The 21,482-nt window shown below is 44.4% G+C and overlaps 1 pseudogene; it reads left to right on the forward strand.

Annotated features, from left to right (window-relative positions):
* Positions 1–1,911: 1,911 nt before the first annotated feature.
* Positions 1,912–21,482, forward strand: part of LOC115139291 (armadillo repeat-containing protein 2-like) — a 36,346-nt pseudogene continuing 16,775 nt past the window's right edge.

Here is a 21,482-nt window from a genome sequence, read left to right on the forward strand (position 1 = left end):
TTACCAGGCCCTGATCCCATCACACAGACGGCATGCTCTCTCTCTCTCTCTCTCTCTCTCTCTCTCTCTCTCTCTGTGTCTCTCTGTCTTTCTCTCTCTCTCTCCCTGTCTACAGTATGTCTGTGTGTGTGTTTGTCTCTCTCCCTATTTTCCTCTCTCTCTCTCTCTGACATTAAGAATAACAATCATCTCTGCTTGTGCTCTCTGCTCCAGTCTATGCCCTGTGTACCAGCCTCAGTTATGTTAGTAAGTCATCCAATATATGCTTTAGCCTGGTAGAGATATTAAAGCACTGTCAGGATTCATTTGATCATCAATGACAACAAAAAGACAGTGAACAAAACAGTGTAAAACAGCAAGTTATCGGTGTTGCTGTCAGTTCTGTAACTGAAAATAACTGTTGAGTAAAGTCACAGTGACAAAGCATGAACGGCTTTAACCAGGGTTAACCCACAAAGCTGTGGTCTCAGTTCCTGTCTGTTGCAGGTCTCTTTGTATGTGACTGACACAAGCTCAGGCACACACACACACAGGAGCAGACAGCAACACAGGCTATATACAATACAGTATCAGGAAGAGGAGCTTCAGTTACTGCAACCTCTGTTGTAATGGGGACACCTGGTGTTAACTGAAGTAACTGGTCACATACAGTGATATACAGGGCCTTCAGAAAGTACACATTCACCTTTTCTTATTCCACGTGTTGTTGTGTTACAGTCTAAATTGAAAATGGATTAAATACATATATATATATATTAAAGTTGCATATGATAATGGCATTGTTAAAATGATTTACTCAAGAATGTATAGTAGGTGCAATGTCTACACATCACTGTATAGTAGGTGCCTAACCCTAACCAAGACTGTATAGTAGGTGCCTAACCCTAACCCTAACCAAGACTGTACAGTAGGTGCCTAACCCTAACCCTAACCCTATACAAGACTGTATAATATGTCTACACATCACCTACACCTAATGACAAAGTGAAAACATGTTTTAGACATTTTTGCAAATTTATTGCAAATTAATTTCAGAAATATTTTTAAAAATGTACCTCCCTGAGTCAGTACATGTTAGAATAATTTTTGGCAGCAATGACAGCTGTAATTCTTTCTGGGTAAGTCTCTAAGAGCTTTGCACACCTGGATTGTACAATATCTGCACATTATTCTTTCTTTTTTTTAAATCTTCAAGCTCTGTCAAGTTGGTTGTTGATGCTAGACAGCCATTTCCATGTCTTGCAATAGATTTTCAAGCCGATTTAAGTCAAAACTACAACTAGGCCACTCAGGAACATTCAATGTTGTCTTGGTAAGCAACTCCAGTGTATATTTGGCCTTTCCTGCTGAAAGGTGAATTTGTCTCCCAATGTCTGTTGGAGAGCAGACTGAACCAGGTTTTCCTCTAGGATTTTGCCTTCGCTTAGCTCTATTCCATTTATTTTTATCCTAAAAAAACTCCCCAGTCCTTGTTGATGACAAGCATACCCATAACATGGTGCAGCCACCACCATGCTTGAAAATGTGAAGAGTGGTACTCAGTGATGTGTTGTGTTGGATTTGCCCCAAACATAATGATTTCAGGACATAAAGTTAATTTCTTAGCCATTTCTGTGCAGTTTTACTTTAGTGCCTTATTGCAAACAATAGTATTGTGGAGTAAATACATTGTTGTGGACCCATCCTCAGTGTTCTCCTATCACAGCAATTAAACTCTGGAACTGTATTATTTTTGTACTTTTTACCCCTTTTTCTCCCCAATTTCATGATATCCAATTAGTAGTTATAGTCCTGTCCCATTGCTTCAACTCCCGTACAGACTCAAGAGAGGCGAAGGTCGAGAGCCATGCATCCACCAACACGACCCTGCCAAGCCACACTGCTCACTTAACCCGGAAGCCAGCCGCACCTATGTGTCAGAGGAAACACCGTCCAACTGGTGACCGTGTCAACGTGCATGCGCCCGGCCTGCCACAGTGGTCACTATGGGACAAGGACATCCCGGCCAAACCCTCCCCTAACCCGGACGACGCTGGGTCATTTTGCGCCCCCTCATGGGTCTCCCGGTCACGGCCAGCTGAGGACCTGTACTGACTCCTCTAACCCTGCGATGCAGTGCCTTAGACCGCTTGTGCCACTCGGGAGGCCCTCTGGAACTGTGTAAAGTCACCATTGGCCTCATTTTGAAAGCCCTGAGCAGTTTCCTTCCTCTCCAACAACTGAGTTAGGAAGGACGCCTGTATCTTTGTTGTGACTGATACACCATCAAAGTGTAATTAATAACTCACCATGCTCAAAGGGATATTTAATGTCTGCTTTTTTACCTATCTACCAATAGTGTCCTTCTTTGTGAGGCATTGGAAAACCTCTGTGGTCTTTGTCGTTGAATCTGTGTTTGAAATTCACTGCTCAACTGCAGAACATTACAGATAATTGTATGTATGAAGTACAGAGATGAGGTAGTCATTCAGAAATCATGTTAAACACTGTTGCAACTTATGTGACTTGTTTAAGCAAGTTTCTACTCCTGAACTTATTTAGGCTTGCAATAACAAAGGGGTTGAATACTTATTGACTCAAGATATTTTCTCTTTTCATTTGCAATTAATTTGTAAACCATAGTCTATGCACTAGAAACTCATGGAAAATATGGACACAATAAAACATTTATACTATACATGAATACATTTTTAAAGTTATTCTAGTATAAATTACCTAAATTACTATAGATTACCTGTTAATTACCGAAATAAACCAAAAATGTAAACCAAAAATATATATTTTAGCAGATGATCTTAACCAGAGTGACTTACAGCAGCAATTAGGGTTAAGTGCCTTGCTCAAGGACACATCGGCAGTCATATCACTTAACCGGCTCGGGATTTGAACCAGCAACCTTTTGATTATTGGCCCAAAGCTCTTAACCGTTAGGACACCTGCCGAAGATTCCGGTAACTTTGGTAAATTACAGTTGCTTTGCAACCATAGTTCAATAGTTTACTGAACCATACAGTTCTAGCTGTACGTTGGGATCAACAAAGGGTAACTATGTACAGCAGCGACCAACAGAGAGGGTAGCCTACACCAGGACAAGTGTTAAACCTAACACACATAGATGTTTGGTACCCTGTAGGTGGGTAGATGTGTCAAAACCTTCAGTTCTTATAACAAGTTTGTGACAGGTTTCTTTGAATATCGATTTTGATTTACTTCTACCTTTGTTACCCCGACTTTGAAGGAGTTTTTTTTATTTGAGCTTAAAGTCAGAGTTGGTTTGATGTTTACATATTGACTGGTAGAGGACACAGTAAGCTGCTAAATGAAAAGAACGAAGAATGTTCATCTAATCTCCATGATAAACACCTTTCTTTCCTCTTGACTATGAGAGCTTAGCCGTGTGTCACACTGATCAGGCAGAGTGTTGTTGCTAAGGGCCTCACTCCCACCTTCTGTAAGCAGCAGCCAATGGCTGTCAGAGCTGTTGGTCTATAACCACCGCTTCCTGCACCAGGCAGCCAGGCACACAGATAATATGCAAATGTTCAGTAAAGAGGTGTCAGGATGTGAGATAGAAAACACACAGACACACACAGACACATAGACACACACACAGACACACACACACAGAAACACACATAGACACACACACAAACACACACACAAACACACACACACAAATCAGAGGAAGTTCAGATGAGAACGGTGACCTTTCGTTGCATCAAACTTCCCGCAGAGCGATTTATTTTAAGACGCTGAACTTGTGAACCATATTCAGCCCTCTAGCACCATGTTGGGGTTTGAGGCGGCAGCCTTGTCTAACTGTGTTTTATGTTCTTCCCTTTTCGTCTCCTTGTTTCTGTGAACAGAGTTAGGAACAGAGTTAGGAACGGAGTTAGGAACAGCATTAGGAACAGAGTTAGGAACGGAGTTAGGAACAGAGTTAGGAACAGAGTTAGGAACAGAGGTAGGGAGAGGGTAATGGAACAGCATTAGGAACGGAGTTAGGAACAGCATTAGGAACGGAGTTAGGAACGGAGTTAGGAAAGGAGTTAGGAACAGCATTAGGAACGGAGTTAGGAACAGCATTAGGAACGGAGTTAGGAACAGCATTAGGAACGGAGTTAGGAACGGAGTTAGGAACAGCATTAGGAACCGAGTTAGGAACGGAGTTAGGAACAGCATTAGGAACAGAGTTAGGAACGGAGTTAGGAACAGCATTGGGAACAGAGTTAGGAAAGGAGTTAGGAACAGCATTAGGAACGGAGTGAGGAACAGCGTTAGGAACAGAGTTAGGAACGGAGTTAGGAACGGAGTTAGGAACAGGGTAATGGAACAGCATTAGGAACGGAGTTAGGAACAGCATTAGGAACGGAGTTAGGAACAGCATTAGGAACGGAGTTAGGAACAGCATTAGGAACGGAGTTAGGAACAGCATTAGGAACGGAGTTAGGAACAGCATTAGGAACGGAGTTAGGAACAGCATTAGGAACGGAGTTAGGAACAGCATTAGGAACGGAGTTAGGAACAGCATTAGGAAAGGAGTTAGGAACAGCATTAGGAACGGAGTTAGGAACAGCATTAGGAACGAAGTTAGGAACAGCATTAGGAACAGAGTTAGGAACGGAGTTAGGAAAGGAGTTAGGAAAGGAGTTAGGAACAGAGTTAGGAACAGCATTAGGAACGGAGTTAGGAACGGAGTTAGGAACAGCATTAGGAACAGAGTTAGGACCGGAGTTAGGAACAGAGTTAGGAACGGAGTTAGGAACAGCATTAGGAACGGAGTTAGGAACAGCATTAGGAACGGAGTTAGGAACAGCATTAGGAACAGAGTTAGGAACGGAGTTAGGAACAGCATTAGGAACGGAGTTAGGAACAGCATTAGGAACGGAGTTAGGAACAGAGTTAGGAACGGAGTTAGGAACAGCATTAGGAACAGAGTTAGGAACGGAGTTAGGAACGGAGTTAGGAACAGCATTAGGAACAGAGTTAGGAACAGCATTAGGAACGGAGTTAGGAACAGCATTAGGAACGGAGTTAGGAACAGCATTAGGAACGGAGTTAGGAACAGCATTAGGAACAGAGTTAGGACCGGAGTTAGGAACAGAGTTAGGAACGGAGTTAGGAACAGCATTAGGAACGGAGTTAGGAACAGCATTAGGAACGGAGTTAGGAACAGCATTAGGAACAGAGTTAGGAACGGAGTTAGGAACAGCATTAGGAACGGAGTTAGGAACAGCATTAGAGTTAACGGAGTTAGGAACAGTTAGGAACAGTGTTAGCATTAGGAACGGAGTTAGGAGTTAGGAACAGCAGTTAGGAACGGAGTTAGGAACGGAGTTAGGAACAGCATTAGGAACGGAGTTAGGAACAGCATTAGGAACAGAGTTAGGAACGGAGTTAGGAACAGGGTAATGGAACAGCATTAGGAACGGAGTTAGGAACAGCATTAGGAACGGAGTTAGGAACAGCATTAGGAACGGAGTTAGGAACGGAGTTAGGAACGGAGTTAGGAACAGGGTAATGGAACAGCATTAGGAACGGAGTTAGGAACAGCATTAGGAACGGAGTTAGGAACAGCATTAGGAACGGAGTTAGGAACAGCATTAGGAACAGCATTAGGAACAGAGTTAGGAAAGGAGTTAGGAACAGCATTAGGAACGGAGTTAGGAACAGCATTAGGAACGAAGTTAGGAACAGCATTAGGAACAGAGTTAGGAACGGAGTTAGGAAAGGAGTTAGGAAAGGAGTTAGGAACAGAGTTAGGAACAGCATTAGGAACGGAGTTAGGAACGGAGTTAGGAACAGCATTAGGAACAGAGTTAGGAACAGAGTTAGGAACGGAGTTAGGAACAGCATTAGGAACGGAGTTAGGAACAGCATTAGGAACGGAGTTAGGAACAGCATTAGGAACAGAGTTAGGAAAGGAGTTAGGAACAGCATTAGGAACGGAGTTAGGAACAGCATTAGGAACGGAGTTAGGAACAGAGTTAGGAGTTAGGAACGGAGTTAGGAACAGCATTAGGAACGGAGTTAGGAACAGAGTTAGGAACGGAGTTAGGAACAGCATTAGGAACAGCATTAGGAACGGAGTTAGGAAACAGCAGTTAGGAACAGAGTTAGGAACATTAGGAACAGGAGTTAGGGAACAGAGTTAGTTAGGAACAGCATTAGGAACGGAGTTAGGAACAGCATTAGGAACGGAGTTAGGAACAGCATTAGGAACAGCATTAGGAACGGTTAGTTAGGAACAGCATTAGGAACGGAGTTAGGAACAGCATTAGGAACAGAGTTAGGAACGGAGTTAGGAGTTAGGAACGGAGTTAGGAACAGGGTAATGGAACAGCATTAGGAACGGAGTTAGGAACAGCATTAGGAACGGAGTTAGGAACAGCATTAGGAACAGAGTTAGGAACAGCATTAGGAAATTAGGAACAGAGTTAGGAAGGAGTTAGGAACAGCATTAGGAACGGAGTTAGGAAACAGCAGTTAGGAACATTAGGAGTTAGGAACAGCAGTTAGGAACGGAGTTAGGAACAGGAGTTAGGAAAGGAGTTAGGAACAGAGTTTAGGAACAGCATTAGGAACGGAGTTAGGAACAGCATTAGGAACAGGAGTTAGGAACAGCATTAGGAAACGGAGTTAGGAACAGCATTAGGAACGGAGTTAGGAACAGCATTAGGAACAGAGTTAGGAACAGGGTTAGGAACAGCATTAGGAACGGAGTTAGGAACAGCATTAGGAACGGAGTTAGGAACAGCATTAGGAACGGAGTTAGGAACAGAGTTAGGAACGGAGTTAGGAACAGCATTAGGAACAGAGTTAGGACCGGAGTTAGGAACAGAGTTAGGAACGGAGTTAGGAACAGCATTAGGAACGGAGTTAGGAATGGAGTTAGGAACAGCATTAGGAACAGAGTTAGAACGGAGTTAGGAACAGCATTAGGAACGGAGTTAGGAACAGCATTAGGAACGGAGTTAGGAACAGAGTTAGGAACGGAGTTAGGAACAGCATTAGGAACAGAGTTAGGAACGGAGTTAGGAACGGAGTTAGGAACAGCATTAGGAACGGAGTTAGGAACAGCATTAGGAACGGAGTTAGGAACAGCATTAGGAACGGAGTTAGGAACAGCATTAGGAACGGAGTTAGGAACAGCATTAGGAACGGAGTTAGGAACAGCATTAGGAACGGAGTTAGGAACAGCATTAGGAACGGAGTTAGCATTAGGAACGGAGTTAGGAACAGCATTAGGAACGGAGTTAGGAACAGCATTAGGAACAGAGTTAGGAACAGCATTAGAACAGTTAGGAACAGCAGTTAGGAAAGGAGTTAGGAACAGCAGTTAGGAAAGGAGTTAGGAACAGCATTAGGAACGGAGTTAGGAACAGCATTAGGAACGGAGTTAGGAACAGAGTTAGGAAGTTAGGAACGGAGTTAGGAGAGTTAGGAAAGGAGTTAGGAACAGAGTTAGGAACAGCAGTTAGGAACAGAGTTAGGAACAGAGTTAGGAACAGCATTAGGAACGGAGTTAGGAACAGCATTAGGAACGGAGTTAGGAACAGCATTAGGAACGGAGTTAGGAACAGCATTAGGAACGGAGTTAGGAACAGCATTAGGAACGGAGTTAGGAACAGCATTAGGAACGGAGTTAGGAACAGCATTAGGAACGGAGTTAGGAACAGCATTAGGAACGGAGTTAGGAACAGCATTAGGAACAGAGTTAGGAACGGAGTTAGGAACAGAGTTAGGAACGGAGGAACAGCATTAGGAACGGAGTTAGGAATGGAGTTAGGAACAGCATTAGGAACAGAGTTAGGAACGGAGTTAGGAACAGCATTAGGAACGGAGTTAGGAACAGCATTAGGAACGGAGTTAGGAACAGAGTTAGGAACGGAGTTAGGAACAGCATTAGGAACAGAGTTAGGAACGGAGTTAGGAACGGAGTTAGGAACAGCATTAGGAACGGAGTTAGGAACAGCATTAGGAACGGAGTTAGGAACAGCATTAGGAACAGAGTTAGGAACGGAGTTAGGAACAGGGTAATGGAACAGCATTAGGAACGGAGTTAGGAACAGCATTAGGAACGGAGTTAGGAACAGCATTAGGAACGGAGTTAGGAACAGCATTAGGAACAGCATTAGGAACAGAGTTAGGAAAGGAGTTAGGAACAGCATTAGGAACGGAGTTAGGAACAGCATTAGGAACGAAGTTAGGAACAGCATTAGGAACAGAGTTAGGAACGGAGTTAGGAAAGGAGTTAGGAAAGGAGTTAGGAACAGAGTTAGGAACAGAACAGAGTTAGGAACGGAGTTAGGAGTTAGGAACGGAGTTAGGAACAGATTAGGGAGTTAGGAAGAGTTAGGAACGGAGTTAGGAACAGCATTAGGAACGGAGTTAGGAACAGCATTAGGAACGGAGTTAGGAACAGCATTAGGAACGGAGTTAGGAACAGCATTAGGAACGGAGTTAGGAACAGCATTAGGAACGGAGTTAGGAACAGCATTAGGAACGGAGTTAGGAACAGAGTTAGGAACGGAGTTAGGAACAGCATTAGGAACAGAGTTAGGAACGGAGTTAGGAACGGAGTTAGGAACAGCATTAGGAACGGAGTTAGGAACAGCATTAGGAACAGAGTTAGGAACAGCATTAGGAACGGAGTTAGGAACAGCATTAGGAACGGAGTTAGGAACAGCATTAGGAACGGAGTTAGGAACAGCATTAGGAACAGAGTTAGGAACAGAGTTAGGAAAGGAGTTAGGAACGGAGTTAGGAACAGCATTAGGAACGGAGTTAGGAACAGCATTAGGAACGGAGTTAGGAACAGCATTAGGAACGGAGTTAGGAACGGAGTTAGGAACAGCATTAGGAACGGAGTTAGGAACAGCATTAGGAACGGATTTGGGAACAGCATTAGGAACGGAGTTAGGAACAGCATTAGGAACAGAGTTAGGAACAGCATTAGGAACAACGGAGTTAGGAACAGCATTAGCGGAGTTAGGAACAGCATTAGGAACGGAGTTAGGAACAGCATTAGGAACGGAGTTAGGAACAGCATTAGGAACGGAGTTAGGAACAGCATTAGGAACGGAGTTAGGAACAGCATTAGGAACGGAGTTAGGAACAGCATTAGGAACGGAGTTAGGAACAGCATTAGGAACGGAGTTAGGAACAGCATTAGGAACGGAGTTAGGAACAGCATTAGGAACGGAGTGAGGAACAGCGTTAGGAACAGAGTTAGGAACGGAGTTAGGAACAGGGTAATGGAACAGCATTAGGAACGGAGTTAGGAACAGCATTAGGAACGGAGTTAGGAACAGCATTAGGAACGGAGTTAGGAACAGCATTAGGAACAGCATTAGGAACAGAGTTAGGAAAGGAGTTAGGAACAGCATTAGGAACGGAGTTAGGAACAGCATTAGGAACGGAGTTAGGAACAGAGTTAGGAACGGAGTTAGGAACAGCATTAGGAACGGAGTTAGGAACAGCATTAGGAACGGAGTTAGGAACGGAGTTAGAAACGGAGTTAGGAACAGCATTAGGAACGGAGTTAGGAACAGCTTTAGGAACGGATTTGGGAACAGCATTAGGAACGGAGTTAGGAACAGCATTAGGAACAGAGTTAGGAACGGAGTTAGGAACAGCATTAGGAACAGAGTTAGGAAAGGAGTTAGGAACAGCATTAGGAACGGAGTTAGGAACAGCATTAGGAACGGAGTTAGGAACAGCATTAGGAACGGAGTTAGGAACAGCATTAGGAACGAAGTTAGGAACGGAGTTAGGAACGGAGTTAGGAACAGGGTAATGGAACAGCATTAGGAACGGAGTTAGGAACAGCATTAGGAACGGAGTTAGGAACAGCATTAGGAACGGAGTTAGGAACAGCATTAGGAACAGCATTAGGAACAGAGTTAGGAAAGGAGTTAGGAACAGCATTAGGAACGGAGTTAGGAACAGCATTAGGAACAGAGTTAGGAACGGAGTTAGGAACAGCATTAGGAACGGAGTTAGGAACAGCATTAGGAACGGAGTTAGGAACAGAGTTAGGAACGGAGTTAGGAACAGCATTAGGAACAGAGTTAGGAACGGAGTTAGGAACGGAGTTAGGAACAGCATTAGGAACGGAGTTAGGAACAGCATTAGGAACAGAGTTAGGAACAGCATTAGGAACGGAGTTAGGAACAGCATTAGGAACGGAGTTAGGAACAGCATTAGGAACGGAGTTAGGAACAGCATTAGGAACAGAGTTAGGACCGGAGTTAGGAACAGAGTTAGGAACGGAGTTAGGAACAGCATTAGGAACGGAGTTAGGAACAGCATTAGGAACGGAGTTAGGAACAGCATTAGGAACAGAGTTAGGAACGGAGTTAGGAACAGCATTAGGAACGGAGTTAGGAACAGCATTAGGAACGGAGTTAGGAACAGAGTTAGGAACGGAGTTAGGAACAGCATTAGGAACAGAGTTAGGAACGGAGTTAGGAACGGAGTTAGGAACAGCATTAGGAACGGAGTTAGGAACAGCATTAGGAACAGAGTTAGGAACAGCATTAGGAACGGAGTTAGGAACAGCATTAGGAACGGAGTTAGGAACAGCATTAGGAACGGAGTTAGGAACAGCATTAGGAACGGAGTTAGGAACAGCATTAGGAACGGAGTTAGGAACAGCATTAGGAACGGAGTTAGGAACAGCATTAGGAACGGAGTTAGGAACAGCATTAGGAACGGAGTTAGGAACAGCATTAGGAACGGAGTTAGGAACAGCATTAGGAAAGGAGTTAGGAACAGCATTAGGAACGGAGTGAGGAACAGCGTTAGGAACAGAGTTAGGAAAGGAGTTAGGATCAGGGTAATGGAACAGCATTAGGAACGGAGTTAGGAACAGAGTTAGGAACGGAATTAGGAACGGAGTTAGGAACAGCATTAGGAACAGAGTTAGGAACGGAGTTAGGAACAGCATTAGGAACGGAGTTAGGAACAGCATTAGGAACAGCATTAGGAACAGAGTTAGGAAAGGAGTTAGAGTTAGGAACGGAGTTAGGAACAGCATTAGGAACGGAGTTAGGAACAGCATTAGGAACGGAGTTGGGAACAGCATTAGGAACGGAGTTAGGAACAGCATTAGGAACAGAGTTAGGAACGGAGTTAGGAACAGCATTAGGAACGGAGTTAGGAACAGCATTAGGAACGGAGTTAGGAACAGCATTAGGAACGGAGTTAGGAACAGCATTAGGAACAGAGTTAGGAACAGCATTAGGAACAGAGTTAGGAACAGCAGTTAGGAACGTTAGGAACAGCATTAGGAACGGAGTTAGGAACGGCATTAGGAACGGAGTTAGGAACAGAACATTAGGAACGGAGTTAGGAACAGCATTAGGAACGGAGTTAGGAACAGCATTAGGAACGGAGTTAGGAAACATTAGAACATTAGGAGGAACGGAGTTAGGAACAGCATTAGGAACGGAGTTAGGAACAGCATTAGGAACGGAGTTAGGAACAGCATTAGGAACGGAGTTAGGAACAGCATTAGGAACAGAGTTAGGAACAGCAGTTAGGAACAGGAGTTAGGAACAGCATTAGGAACAGGAGTTAGGAACAGCATTAGGAACAGAGTTAGGAACAGGAGTTAGGAACAGAGTTAGGAACGGAGTTAGGAACAGCATTAGGAACGGAGTTAGGAACAGCATTAGGAACGGAGTTAGGAACAGCATTAGGAAGTTAGGAACAGCAGTTAGGAACAGCAGTTAGGAACAGGAGTTAGGAACAGCATTAGGAACGGAGTTAGGAACAGCATTAGGAACGGAGTTAGGAACAGAGTTAGGAACGGAGTTAGGAACAGCATTAGGAACAGAGTTAGGAACGGAGTTAGGAACAGCATTAGGAACGGAGTTAGGAACAGCATTAGGAACAGAGTTAGGAACAGCATTAGGAACGGAGTTAGGAACAGCATTAGGAACGGAGTTAGGAACAGCATTAGGAACGGAGTTAGGAACAGCAGTTAGGAACAGAACAGCATTAGGAACGAACAGAGTTAGGAACAGCAGTTAGGAACGGAGTTAGGAACAGCATTAGGAACGGAGTTAGGAACAGCATTAGGAACGGAGTTAGGAACAGCAGTTAGGAACGGAGTTAGGAACAGTTAGGAACGGAGTTAGGAACAGCATTAGGAACGGAGTTAGGAACAGCATTAGGAACGGAGTTAGGAACAGAGTTAGGAACGGAGTTAGGAAAGCAGTTAGGAACGGAGTAATGGAACAGCATTAGGAACGGAGTTAGGAACAGAGTTAGGAACGGAAGTTAGGAGTTAGGAACAGCAGTTAGGAACAGAGTTAGGAACAGCAGTTAGGAAAGTTAGGAACAGCATTAGGAACGGAGTTAGGAGTTAGGAACAGCAGTTAGGAACGGAGTTAGGAATTAGGAACAGAGTTAGGAACAGCATTAGGAACAGGAGTTAGGAACAGCATTAGGAACGGAGTTAGGAACAGCATTAGGAACGGAGTTAGGAACAGCATTAGGAAGGAGTTAGGAACAGCATTAGGAAGAGTTAGGAACGGAGTTAGGAACGGAGTTAGGAACAGCATTAGGAACGGAGTTAGGAACAGCATTAGGAACGGAGTTAGGAACAGCATTAGGAACGGAGTTAGGAACAGCATTAGGAACAGAGTTAGGAACAGGGTTAGGAACAGCATTAGGAACAGCAGTTAGGAACAGGAGTTAGGAACAGCATTAGGAACGGAGTTAGGAACAGCATTAGGAACGGAGTTAGGAACAGCATTAGGAACGGAGTTAGGAACAGCATTAGGAACGGAGTTAGGAACAGAGTTAGGAACGGAGTTAGGAACAGGAGTTAGGAACAGCATTAGGAACAGCATTAGTTAGGAACAGCATTAGGAACGGAGTTAGGAACAGCATTAGGAACAGAACATTAGGAACAGAGTTAGGAACAGCATTAGGAACAGCAGTTAGGAACAGAGTTAGGAACAGCATTAGGAAGGAGTTAGGAACAGCATTAGGAACAGAGTTAGAACAGCATTAGGAACAGAGTTAGGAACAGGAACAGAACATTAGGAACGGAGTTAGGAACAGGATTAGGAACGGAGTTAGGAACAGCATTAGGAACGGAGTTAGGAACAGCATTAGGAACGGAGTTAGGAACAGCATTAGGAACAGCAGTTAGGAGTTAGGAACAGCATTAGAACGGAGTTAGGAACAGCATTAGGAACGGAGTTAGGAACAGCATTAGGAACGGAGTTAGGAACAGCATTAGGAACAGAGTTAGGAGTTAGGAACAGCATTAGGAACGGAGTTAGGAACAGCATTAGGAACGGAGTTAGGAACAGGAGTTAGGAACAGCATTAGGAACGGAGTTAGGAACAATTAGGAACGGAGTTAGGAACAAGTTAGGAACGGAGTTAGGAACAGCATTAGGAACAGAGTTAGGAACGGAGTTAGGAACAGCATTAGGAACGGAGTTAGGAACAGCATTAGGAACGGAGTTAGGAACAGCATTAGGAACGGAGTTAGGAACAGCATTAGGAACGGAGTTAGGAACAGCATTAGGAACGGAGTTAGGAACAGCATTAGGAACGGAGTTAGGAACAGCATTAGGAACGGAGTTAGGAACAGCATTAGGAACGGAGTTAGGAACAGCATTAGGAACGGAGTTAGGAACAGCATTAGGAACGGAGTTAGGAACAGCATTAGTTAGGAACAGCATTAGGAACGGAGTTAGGAACAGCATTAGGAACGGAGTTAGGAACAGCATTAGGAACAGAGTTAGGAACAGGAGTTAGGAAGGAGTTAGGAGTTATGGAACAGCATTAGGAACGGAGTTAGGAACAGCATTAGGAACGGAGTTAGGAACAGCATTAGGAACGGAGTTAGGAACAGCAGTTAGGAACGGAGGAGTTAGGAACAGCATTAGGAACGGAGTTAGGAACAGCATTAGGAACGGAGTTAGGGAACAGCATTAGGAACGGAGTTAGGAACAGCATTAGGAACGGAGTTAGGAACAGCATTAGGAAGGAGTTATTAGGAACGGAGTTAGGAACAGGAGTTAGGAACAGAGTTAGGAACAGCATTAGGAACGGAGTTAGGAACAGCATTAGGAACGGAGTTAGGAACAGCATTAGGAACGGAGTTAGGAACAGCATTAGGAACAGAGTTAGGAACGGAGTTAGGAACAGCATTAGGAACGGAGTTAGGAACAGAGTTAGGAACGGAGTTAGGAACAGCATTAGGAACAGAGTTAGGAACGGAGTTAGGAACGGAGTTAGGAACAGCATTAGGAACGGAGTTAGGAACAGCATTAGGAACGGAGTTAGGAACAGCATTAGGAACGGAGTTAGGAACAGCATTAGGAACGGAGTTAGGAACAGCATTAGGAACGGAGTTAGGAACAGCATTAGGAACAGAGTTAGGAACGGAGTTAGGAACAGAGTTAGGAACAGCATTAGGAACGGAGTTAGGAACAGCATTAGGAACGGAGTTAGGAACAGCATTAGGAACGGAGTTAGGAACAGCATTAGGAACAGAGTTAGGAACGGAGTTAGGAACAGCATTAGGAACGGAGTTAGGAACAGCATTAGGAACGGAGTTAGGAACAGCATTAGGAACGGAGTTAGGAAACATTAGAACAGTTAGGAACAGAGTTAGGGAGTTAGGAACAGCATTAGGAACGGAGTTAGGAACAGCATTAGGAACAGAGTTAGGAACAGCATTAGGAACGGAGTTAGGAACAGCATTAGGAACGGAGTTAGGAACAGCATTAGGAACGGAGTTAGGAACAGCATTAGGAACGGAGTTAGGAACAGCATTAGGAACGGAGTTAGGAACAGCATTAGGAACGGAGTTAGGAACAGCATTAGGAACGGAGTTAGGAACAGCATTAGGAAAGGAGTTAGGAACAGCATTAGGAACGGAGTTAGGAACAGCGTTAGGAACAGAGTTAGGAAAGGAGTTAGGATCAGGGTAATGGAACAGCATTAGGAACGGAGTTAGGAACAGAGTTAGGAACGGAATTAGGAACGGAGTTAGGAACAGCATTAGGAACAGAGTTAGGACCGGAGTTAGGAACAGCAGTTAGGAACGGAGTTAGGAACAGCATTAGGAACGGAGTTAGGAACAGCATTAGGAACGGAGTTAGGAACAGCATTAGGAACGGAGTTAGGAACGGAGTTAGGAACGGAGTTAGGAACAGCATTAGGAACGGAGTTAGGAACAGCTTTAGGAACGGAGTTGGGAACAGCATTAGGAACGGAGTTAGGAACAGCATTAGGAACAGAGTTAGGAACGGAGTTAGGAACAGCATTAGGAACAGAGTTAGGAAAGGAGTTAGGAACAGCATTAGGAACGGAGTTAGGAACAGCATTAGGAACGGAGTTAGGAACAGCATTAGGAACGGAGTTAGGAACAGCATTAGGAACGAAGTTAGGAACGGAGTTAGGAACGGAGTTAGGAACAGGGTAATGGAACAGCATTAGGAACGGAGTTAGGAACAGCATTAGGAACGGAGTTAGGAACAGCATTAGGAACGGAGTTAGGAACAGCATTAGGAACAGCATTAGGAACAGAGTTAGGAAAGGAGTTAGGAACAGCATTAGGAACGGAGTTAGGAACAGCATTAGGAACAGAGTTAGGAACGGAGTTAGGAAAGGAGTTAGGAAGGAGTTAGGAACAGGGTAATGGAACAGCATTAGGAACGGAGTTAGGAACAGCATTAGGAACGGAGTTAGGAACAGCATTAGGAACGGAGTTAGGAACAGCATTAGGAACGGAGTTAGGAACAGCATTAGGAACAGAGTTAGGAACGGAGTTAGGAACAGCAGTTAGGAACGGAGTTAGGAACAGCATTAGGAACGGAGTTAGGAACAGCATTAGGAACGGAGTTAGGAACAGCATTAGGAAAGAGTTAGGAACAGCATTAGGAACAGAGTTAGGAACAGGAGTTAGGAACGGAGTTAGGAACAGCATTAGGAACGGAGTTAGGAACAGCATTAGGAACGGAGTTAGGAACAGCATTAGGAACGGAGTTAGGAACAGCATTAGGAACGGAGTTAGGAACAGCATTAGGAACGGAGTTAGGAACAGCATTAGGAACGGAGTTAGGAACAGAGTTAGGAACAGGTTAGGAACAGAGTTAGGAACGGAGTTAGGAACAGCATTAGGAACGGAGTTAGGAACAGCATTAGGAACGGAGTTAGGAACAGCATTAGGAACGGAGTTAGGAACAGCATTAGGAACGGAGTTAGGAACAGCATTAGGAAAGGAGTTAGGGAGTTAGGAACAGCATTAGGAACGGAGTTAGGAACAGCATTAGGAAACGGAGTTAGGAACAGCATTAGAACGGAGTTAGGAACAGAGTTAGGCAGAGTTAGGAACAGGAGTTAGGAACAGGAGTTAGGAACAGCATTAGGAACGGAGTTAGGAACAGCATTAGGAACGGAGTTAGGAACAGCATTAGGAACGGAGTTAGGAACAGCATTAGGAACGGAGTTAGGAACAGCATTAGGAACAGAGTTAGGAACAGAGTTAGGAACAGAGTTAGGAACAGAGTTAACGGAGTTAGGAACAGCATTAGGAACGGAGTTAGGAACAGCATTAGAGAACAGAGTTAGGAACAGCAGTTAGGAACAGAGTTAGGAACAGGAGTTAGGAACAGCAGTTAGGAACAGCAGTTAGGAACGGAGTTAGGAACAGCATTAGGAACGGAGTTAGGAACAGCATTAGGAACAGAGTTAGGACAGCAGTTAGGAACAGTTAGGAACAGAGTTAGGAACGGAGTTAGGAACAGCATTAGGAACGGAGTTAGGAACAGCATTAGGAACGGAGTTAGGAACAGCATTAGGAACGGAGTTAGGAACAGCATTAGGAACAGAGTTAGGAACAGCAGTTAGGAACAGAGTTAGGAACAGAGTTAGGAACAGAGTTTAGGAACGGAGTTAGGAACAGCATTAGGAACGGAGTTAGGAACAGCATTAGGAACGGAGTTAGGAACAGAGTTAGGAACAGCAGTTAGGAACGGAGTTAGGAACAGCATTAGGAACGGAGTTAGGAACAGCATTAGGAACGGAGTTAGGAACAGCATTAGGAACGGAGTTAGGAACAGCATTAGGAACAGAGTTAGGAACAGTTAGGAAGTTAGGAACAGCATTAGGAAAGGAGTTAGGAACAGCATTAGGAACGGAGTTAGGAACAGCATTAGGAACAGAGTTAGGTTAGCATTAGGAACGGAGTTAGGAACAGAGTTAGGAACGGAGTTAGGAACAGCATTAGGAACAGAGTTAGGAACGGAGTTAGGAACAGCATTAGGAACGGAGTTAGGAACAGCATTAGGAACGGAGTTAGGAACAGCATTAGGAACAGAGTTAGGAACGGAGTTAGGAACGGAGTTAGGAACGGAGTTAGGAACAGGAGTTAGGAACAGCATTAGGAACGGAGTTAGGAACAGCATTAGGAACGGAGTTAGGAACAGCATTAGGAACGGAGTTAGGAACAGCATTAGGAACAGAGTTAGGAACAGCAGTTAGGAAAGGAGTTAGGAACAGCATTAGGAACGGAGTTAGGAACAGCATTAGGAACAGGAACAGCATTAGGAACGGAGTTAGGAACAGCATTAGGAACGGAGTTAGGAACAGCATTAGGAACGGAGTTAGGAACAGCATTAGGAACGGAGTTAGGAACAGCATTAGGAACGGAGTTAGGAACAGCATTAGGAACGGAGTTAGGAACAGCATTAGGAACAGAGTTAGGAACAGCATTAGGAACGGAGTTAGGAACAGCATTAGGAACGGAGTTAGGAACAGCATTAGGAACGGAGTTAGGAACAGCATTAGGAACGGAGTTAGGAACAGCATTAGGAACGGAGTTAGGAACAGCATTAGGAACGGAGTTAGGAACGGAGTTAGGAACGGAGTTAGGAACAGCAGTTAGGAACGGAGTTAGGAACAGCGGAGTTAGGAACAGCATTAGGACAGAGTTAGGAACAGCATTAGGAACAGAGTTAGGAACGGAGTTAGGAACAGCATTAGGAACGGAGTTAGGAACAGCATTAGGAACGGAGTTAGGAACAGCATTAGGAACGGAGTTAGGAACAGCATTAGGAACGGAGTTAGGAACAGCATTAGGAACGGAGTTAGGAACAGCATTAGGAACGGAGTTAGGAACAGCATTAGGAACGGAGTTAGGAACAGAGTTAGAAACGGAGTTAGGAACAGCATTAGGAACGGAGTTAGGAACAGCATTAGGAACGGAGTTGGGAACAGCATTAGGAACGGAGTTAGGAACAGCATTAGGAACAGAGTTAGGAACAGAGTTAGGAACAGCAGTTAAGAGCATTAGGAAAGGAGTTAGGAACAGCATTAGGAACGGAGTTAGGAACAGCATTAGGAACGGAGTTAGGAACAGCATTAGGAACGGAGTTAGGAACAGCATTAGGAACGGAGTTAGGAACGGAGTTAGGAACGGAGTTAGGAACAGGGTAATGGAACAGCATTAGGAACGGAGTTAGGAACAGCATTAGGAACGGAGTTAGGAACAGCATTAGGAACGGAGTTAGGAGCATTAGGAACAGCATTAGGAACAGAGTTAGGAAAGGAGTTAGGAACAGCATTAGGAACGGAGTTAGGAACAGCATTAGGAACAGAGTTAGGAACGGAGTTAGGAACAGAGTTAGGAACAGAGTTAGGAACAGCATTAGGAACGGAGTTAGGAACAGCAGTTAGGAACGGAGTTAGGAACAGCATTAGGAACAGAGTTAGGAACAGCATTAGGAACAGAGTTAGGAACAGCATTAGGAACAGGAGTTAGGAACAGCAGTTAGGAACAGAGTTAGGAACAGCATTAGGAACAGAGTTAGGAACAGCATTAGGAACGGAGTTAGGAACAGCATTAGGAACGGAGTTAGGAACAGCATTAGGAACAGAGTTAGGACCGGAGTTAGGAACAGAGTTAGGAACGGAGTTAGGAACAGCATTAGGAACGGAGTTAGGAACAGCATTAGGAACGGAGTTAGGAACAGCATTAGGAACAGAGTTAGGAACGGAGTTAGGAACAGCATTAGGAACGGAGTTAGGAACAGCATTAGGAACGGAGTTAGGAACAGCATTAGGAACGGAGTTAGGAACAGCATTAGGAACAGAGTTAGGAACGGAGTTAGGAACAGCATTAGGAACAGAGTTAGGAACAGGAGTTAGGAACAGCATTAGGAACGGAGTTAGGAACAGCATTAGGAACGGAGTTAGGAACAGCATTAGGAACGGAGTTAGGAACAGCATTAGGAACGGAGTTAGGAACAGCATTAGGAACGGAGTTAGGAACAGCATTAGGAACGGAGTTAGGAACAGCATTAGGAACGGAGTTAGGAACAGCATTAGGAAAGGAGTTAGGAACAGCATTAGGAACGGAGTGAGGAACAGCGTTAGGAACAGAGTTAGGAAAGGAGTTAGGATCAGGGTAATGGAACAGCATTAGGAACGGAGTTAGGAACAGAGTTAGGAACGGAATTAGGAACGGAGTTAGGAACAGCATTAGGAACAGAGTTAGGACCGGAGTTAGGAACAAAGTTAGGAACGGAGTTAGGAACAGCATTAGGAACGGAGTTAGGAACAGCATTAGGAACGGAGTTAGGAACAGCATTAGGAACGGAGTTAGGAACGGAGTTAGAAACGGAGTTAGGAACAGCATTAGGAACGGAGTTAGGAACAGCTTTAGGAACGGATTTGGGAACAGCATTAGGAACGGAGTTAGGAACAGCATTAGGAACAGAGTTAGGAACGGAGTTAGGAACAGCATTAGGAACAGAGTTAGGAAAGGAGTTAGGAACAGCATTAGGAACGGAGTTAGGAACAGCATTAGGAACGGAGTTAGGAACAGCATTAGGAACGGAGTTAGGAACAGCATTAGGAACGGAGTTAGGAACGGAGTTAGGAACGGAGTTAGGAACAGGGTAATGGAACAGCATTAGGAACGGAGTTAGGAACAGCATTAGGAACGGAGTTAGGAACAGCATTAGGAACGGAGTTAGGAACAGCATTAGGAACAGCAGTTAGGAACAGAGTTAGGAAAGGAGTTAGGAACAGCATTAGGAACGGAGTTAGGAACAGCATTAGAACAGAGTTAGGAACAGCATTAGGAACAGAGTTAGGAACGGAGTTAGGAACAGCATTAGGAACAGAGTTAGGAACAGCATTAGGAACGGAGTTAGGAACAGCATTAGGAACAGAGTTAGGAACGGAGTTAGGAACGGAGTTAGGAACAGCATTAGGAACGGAGTTAGGAACAGCATTAGGAACGGAGTTAGGAACAGCATTAGGAACGGAGTTAGGAACAGCATTAGGAACGGAGTTAGGAACAGCATTAGGAAAGGAGTTAGGAACAGCATTAGGAACGGAGTTAGGAACAGCATTAGGAACGGAGTTAGGAACAGCATTAGGAACGGAGTTGGGAACAGCATTAGGAACGGAGTTAGGAACAGCATTAGGAACGGAGTTAGGAACAGCATTAGGAACGGAGTTAGGAACAGCATTAGGGAGTTAGGAACAGCATTAGGAACGGAGTTAGGAACAGCATTAGGAACAGAGTTAGGAACGGAGTTAGGAACAGAGTTAGGAACGGAGTTAGGAACAGCATTAGGAACGGAGTTAGGAACAGCATTAGGAACGGAGTTAGGAACAGCAGTTAGGAACAGCAGTTAGGAACAGCATTAGGAACGGAGTTAGGAACAGAGTTAGGAACGGAGTTAGGAACAGCATTAGGAACGGAGTTAGGAACAGCATTAGGAACGGAGTTAGGAACAGCATTAGGAACAGGAGTTAGGAACAGCATTAGGAACGGAGTTAGGAACAGAGTTAGGAACAGAGTTAGGAACAGGAGTTAGGAACATTAGGAGTTAGGAACAGCATTAGGAACGGAGTTAGGAACAGCATTAGGAACAGAGTTAGGGAGTTAGGAACAGAGTTAGGAACAGAGTTAGGAACGGAGTTAGGAACAGCATTAGGAACGGAGTTAGGAACAGCATTAGGAAACGGAACAGTTAGGAACAGCATTAGGAACGGAGTTAGGAACAGCATTAGGAACGGAGTTAGGAACAGCATTAGGAACAGAGTTAGGAACAGGAGTTAGGAACAGGAGTTAGGACGGAGTTAGGAACAGAGTTAGGAACAGGAGTTAGGAACAGCATTAGGAACGGAGTTAGGAACAGCATTAGGAACGGAGTTAGGAACGGAGCATTAGGAACAGAGTTAGGAACAGCATTAGGAACGGAGTTAGGAACAGCATTAGGAACGGAGTTAGGAACAGCATTAGGAACGGAGTTAGGAACAGCATTAGGAACGGAGTTAGGAACAGCATTAGGAACAGAGTTAGGAACAGCATTAGGAACGGAGTTAGGAACAGCATTAGGAACGGAGTTAGGAACAGCATTAGGAACGGAGTTAGGAACAGCATTAGGAACGGAGTTAGGAACAGGAGTTAGGAACAGAGTTAGGAACAGA

The sequence above is a fragment of the Oncorhynchus nerka genome, linkage group LG13 (genome assembly GCF_034236695.1).
Source record: "Oncorhynchus nerka isolate Pitt River linkage group LG13, Oner_Uvic_2.0, whole genome shotgun sequence".
Classification (NCBI taxonomy): domain Eukaryota; kingdom Metazoa; phylum Chordata; class Actinopteri; order Salmoniformes; family Salmonidae; genus Oncorhynchus; species Oncorhynchus nerka.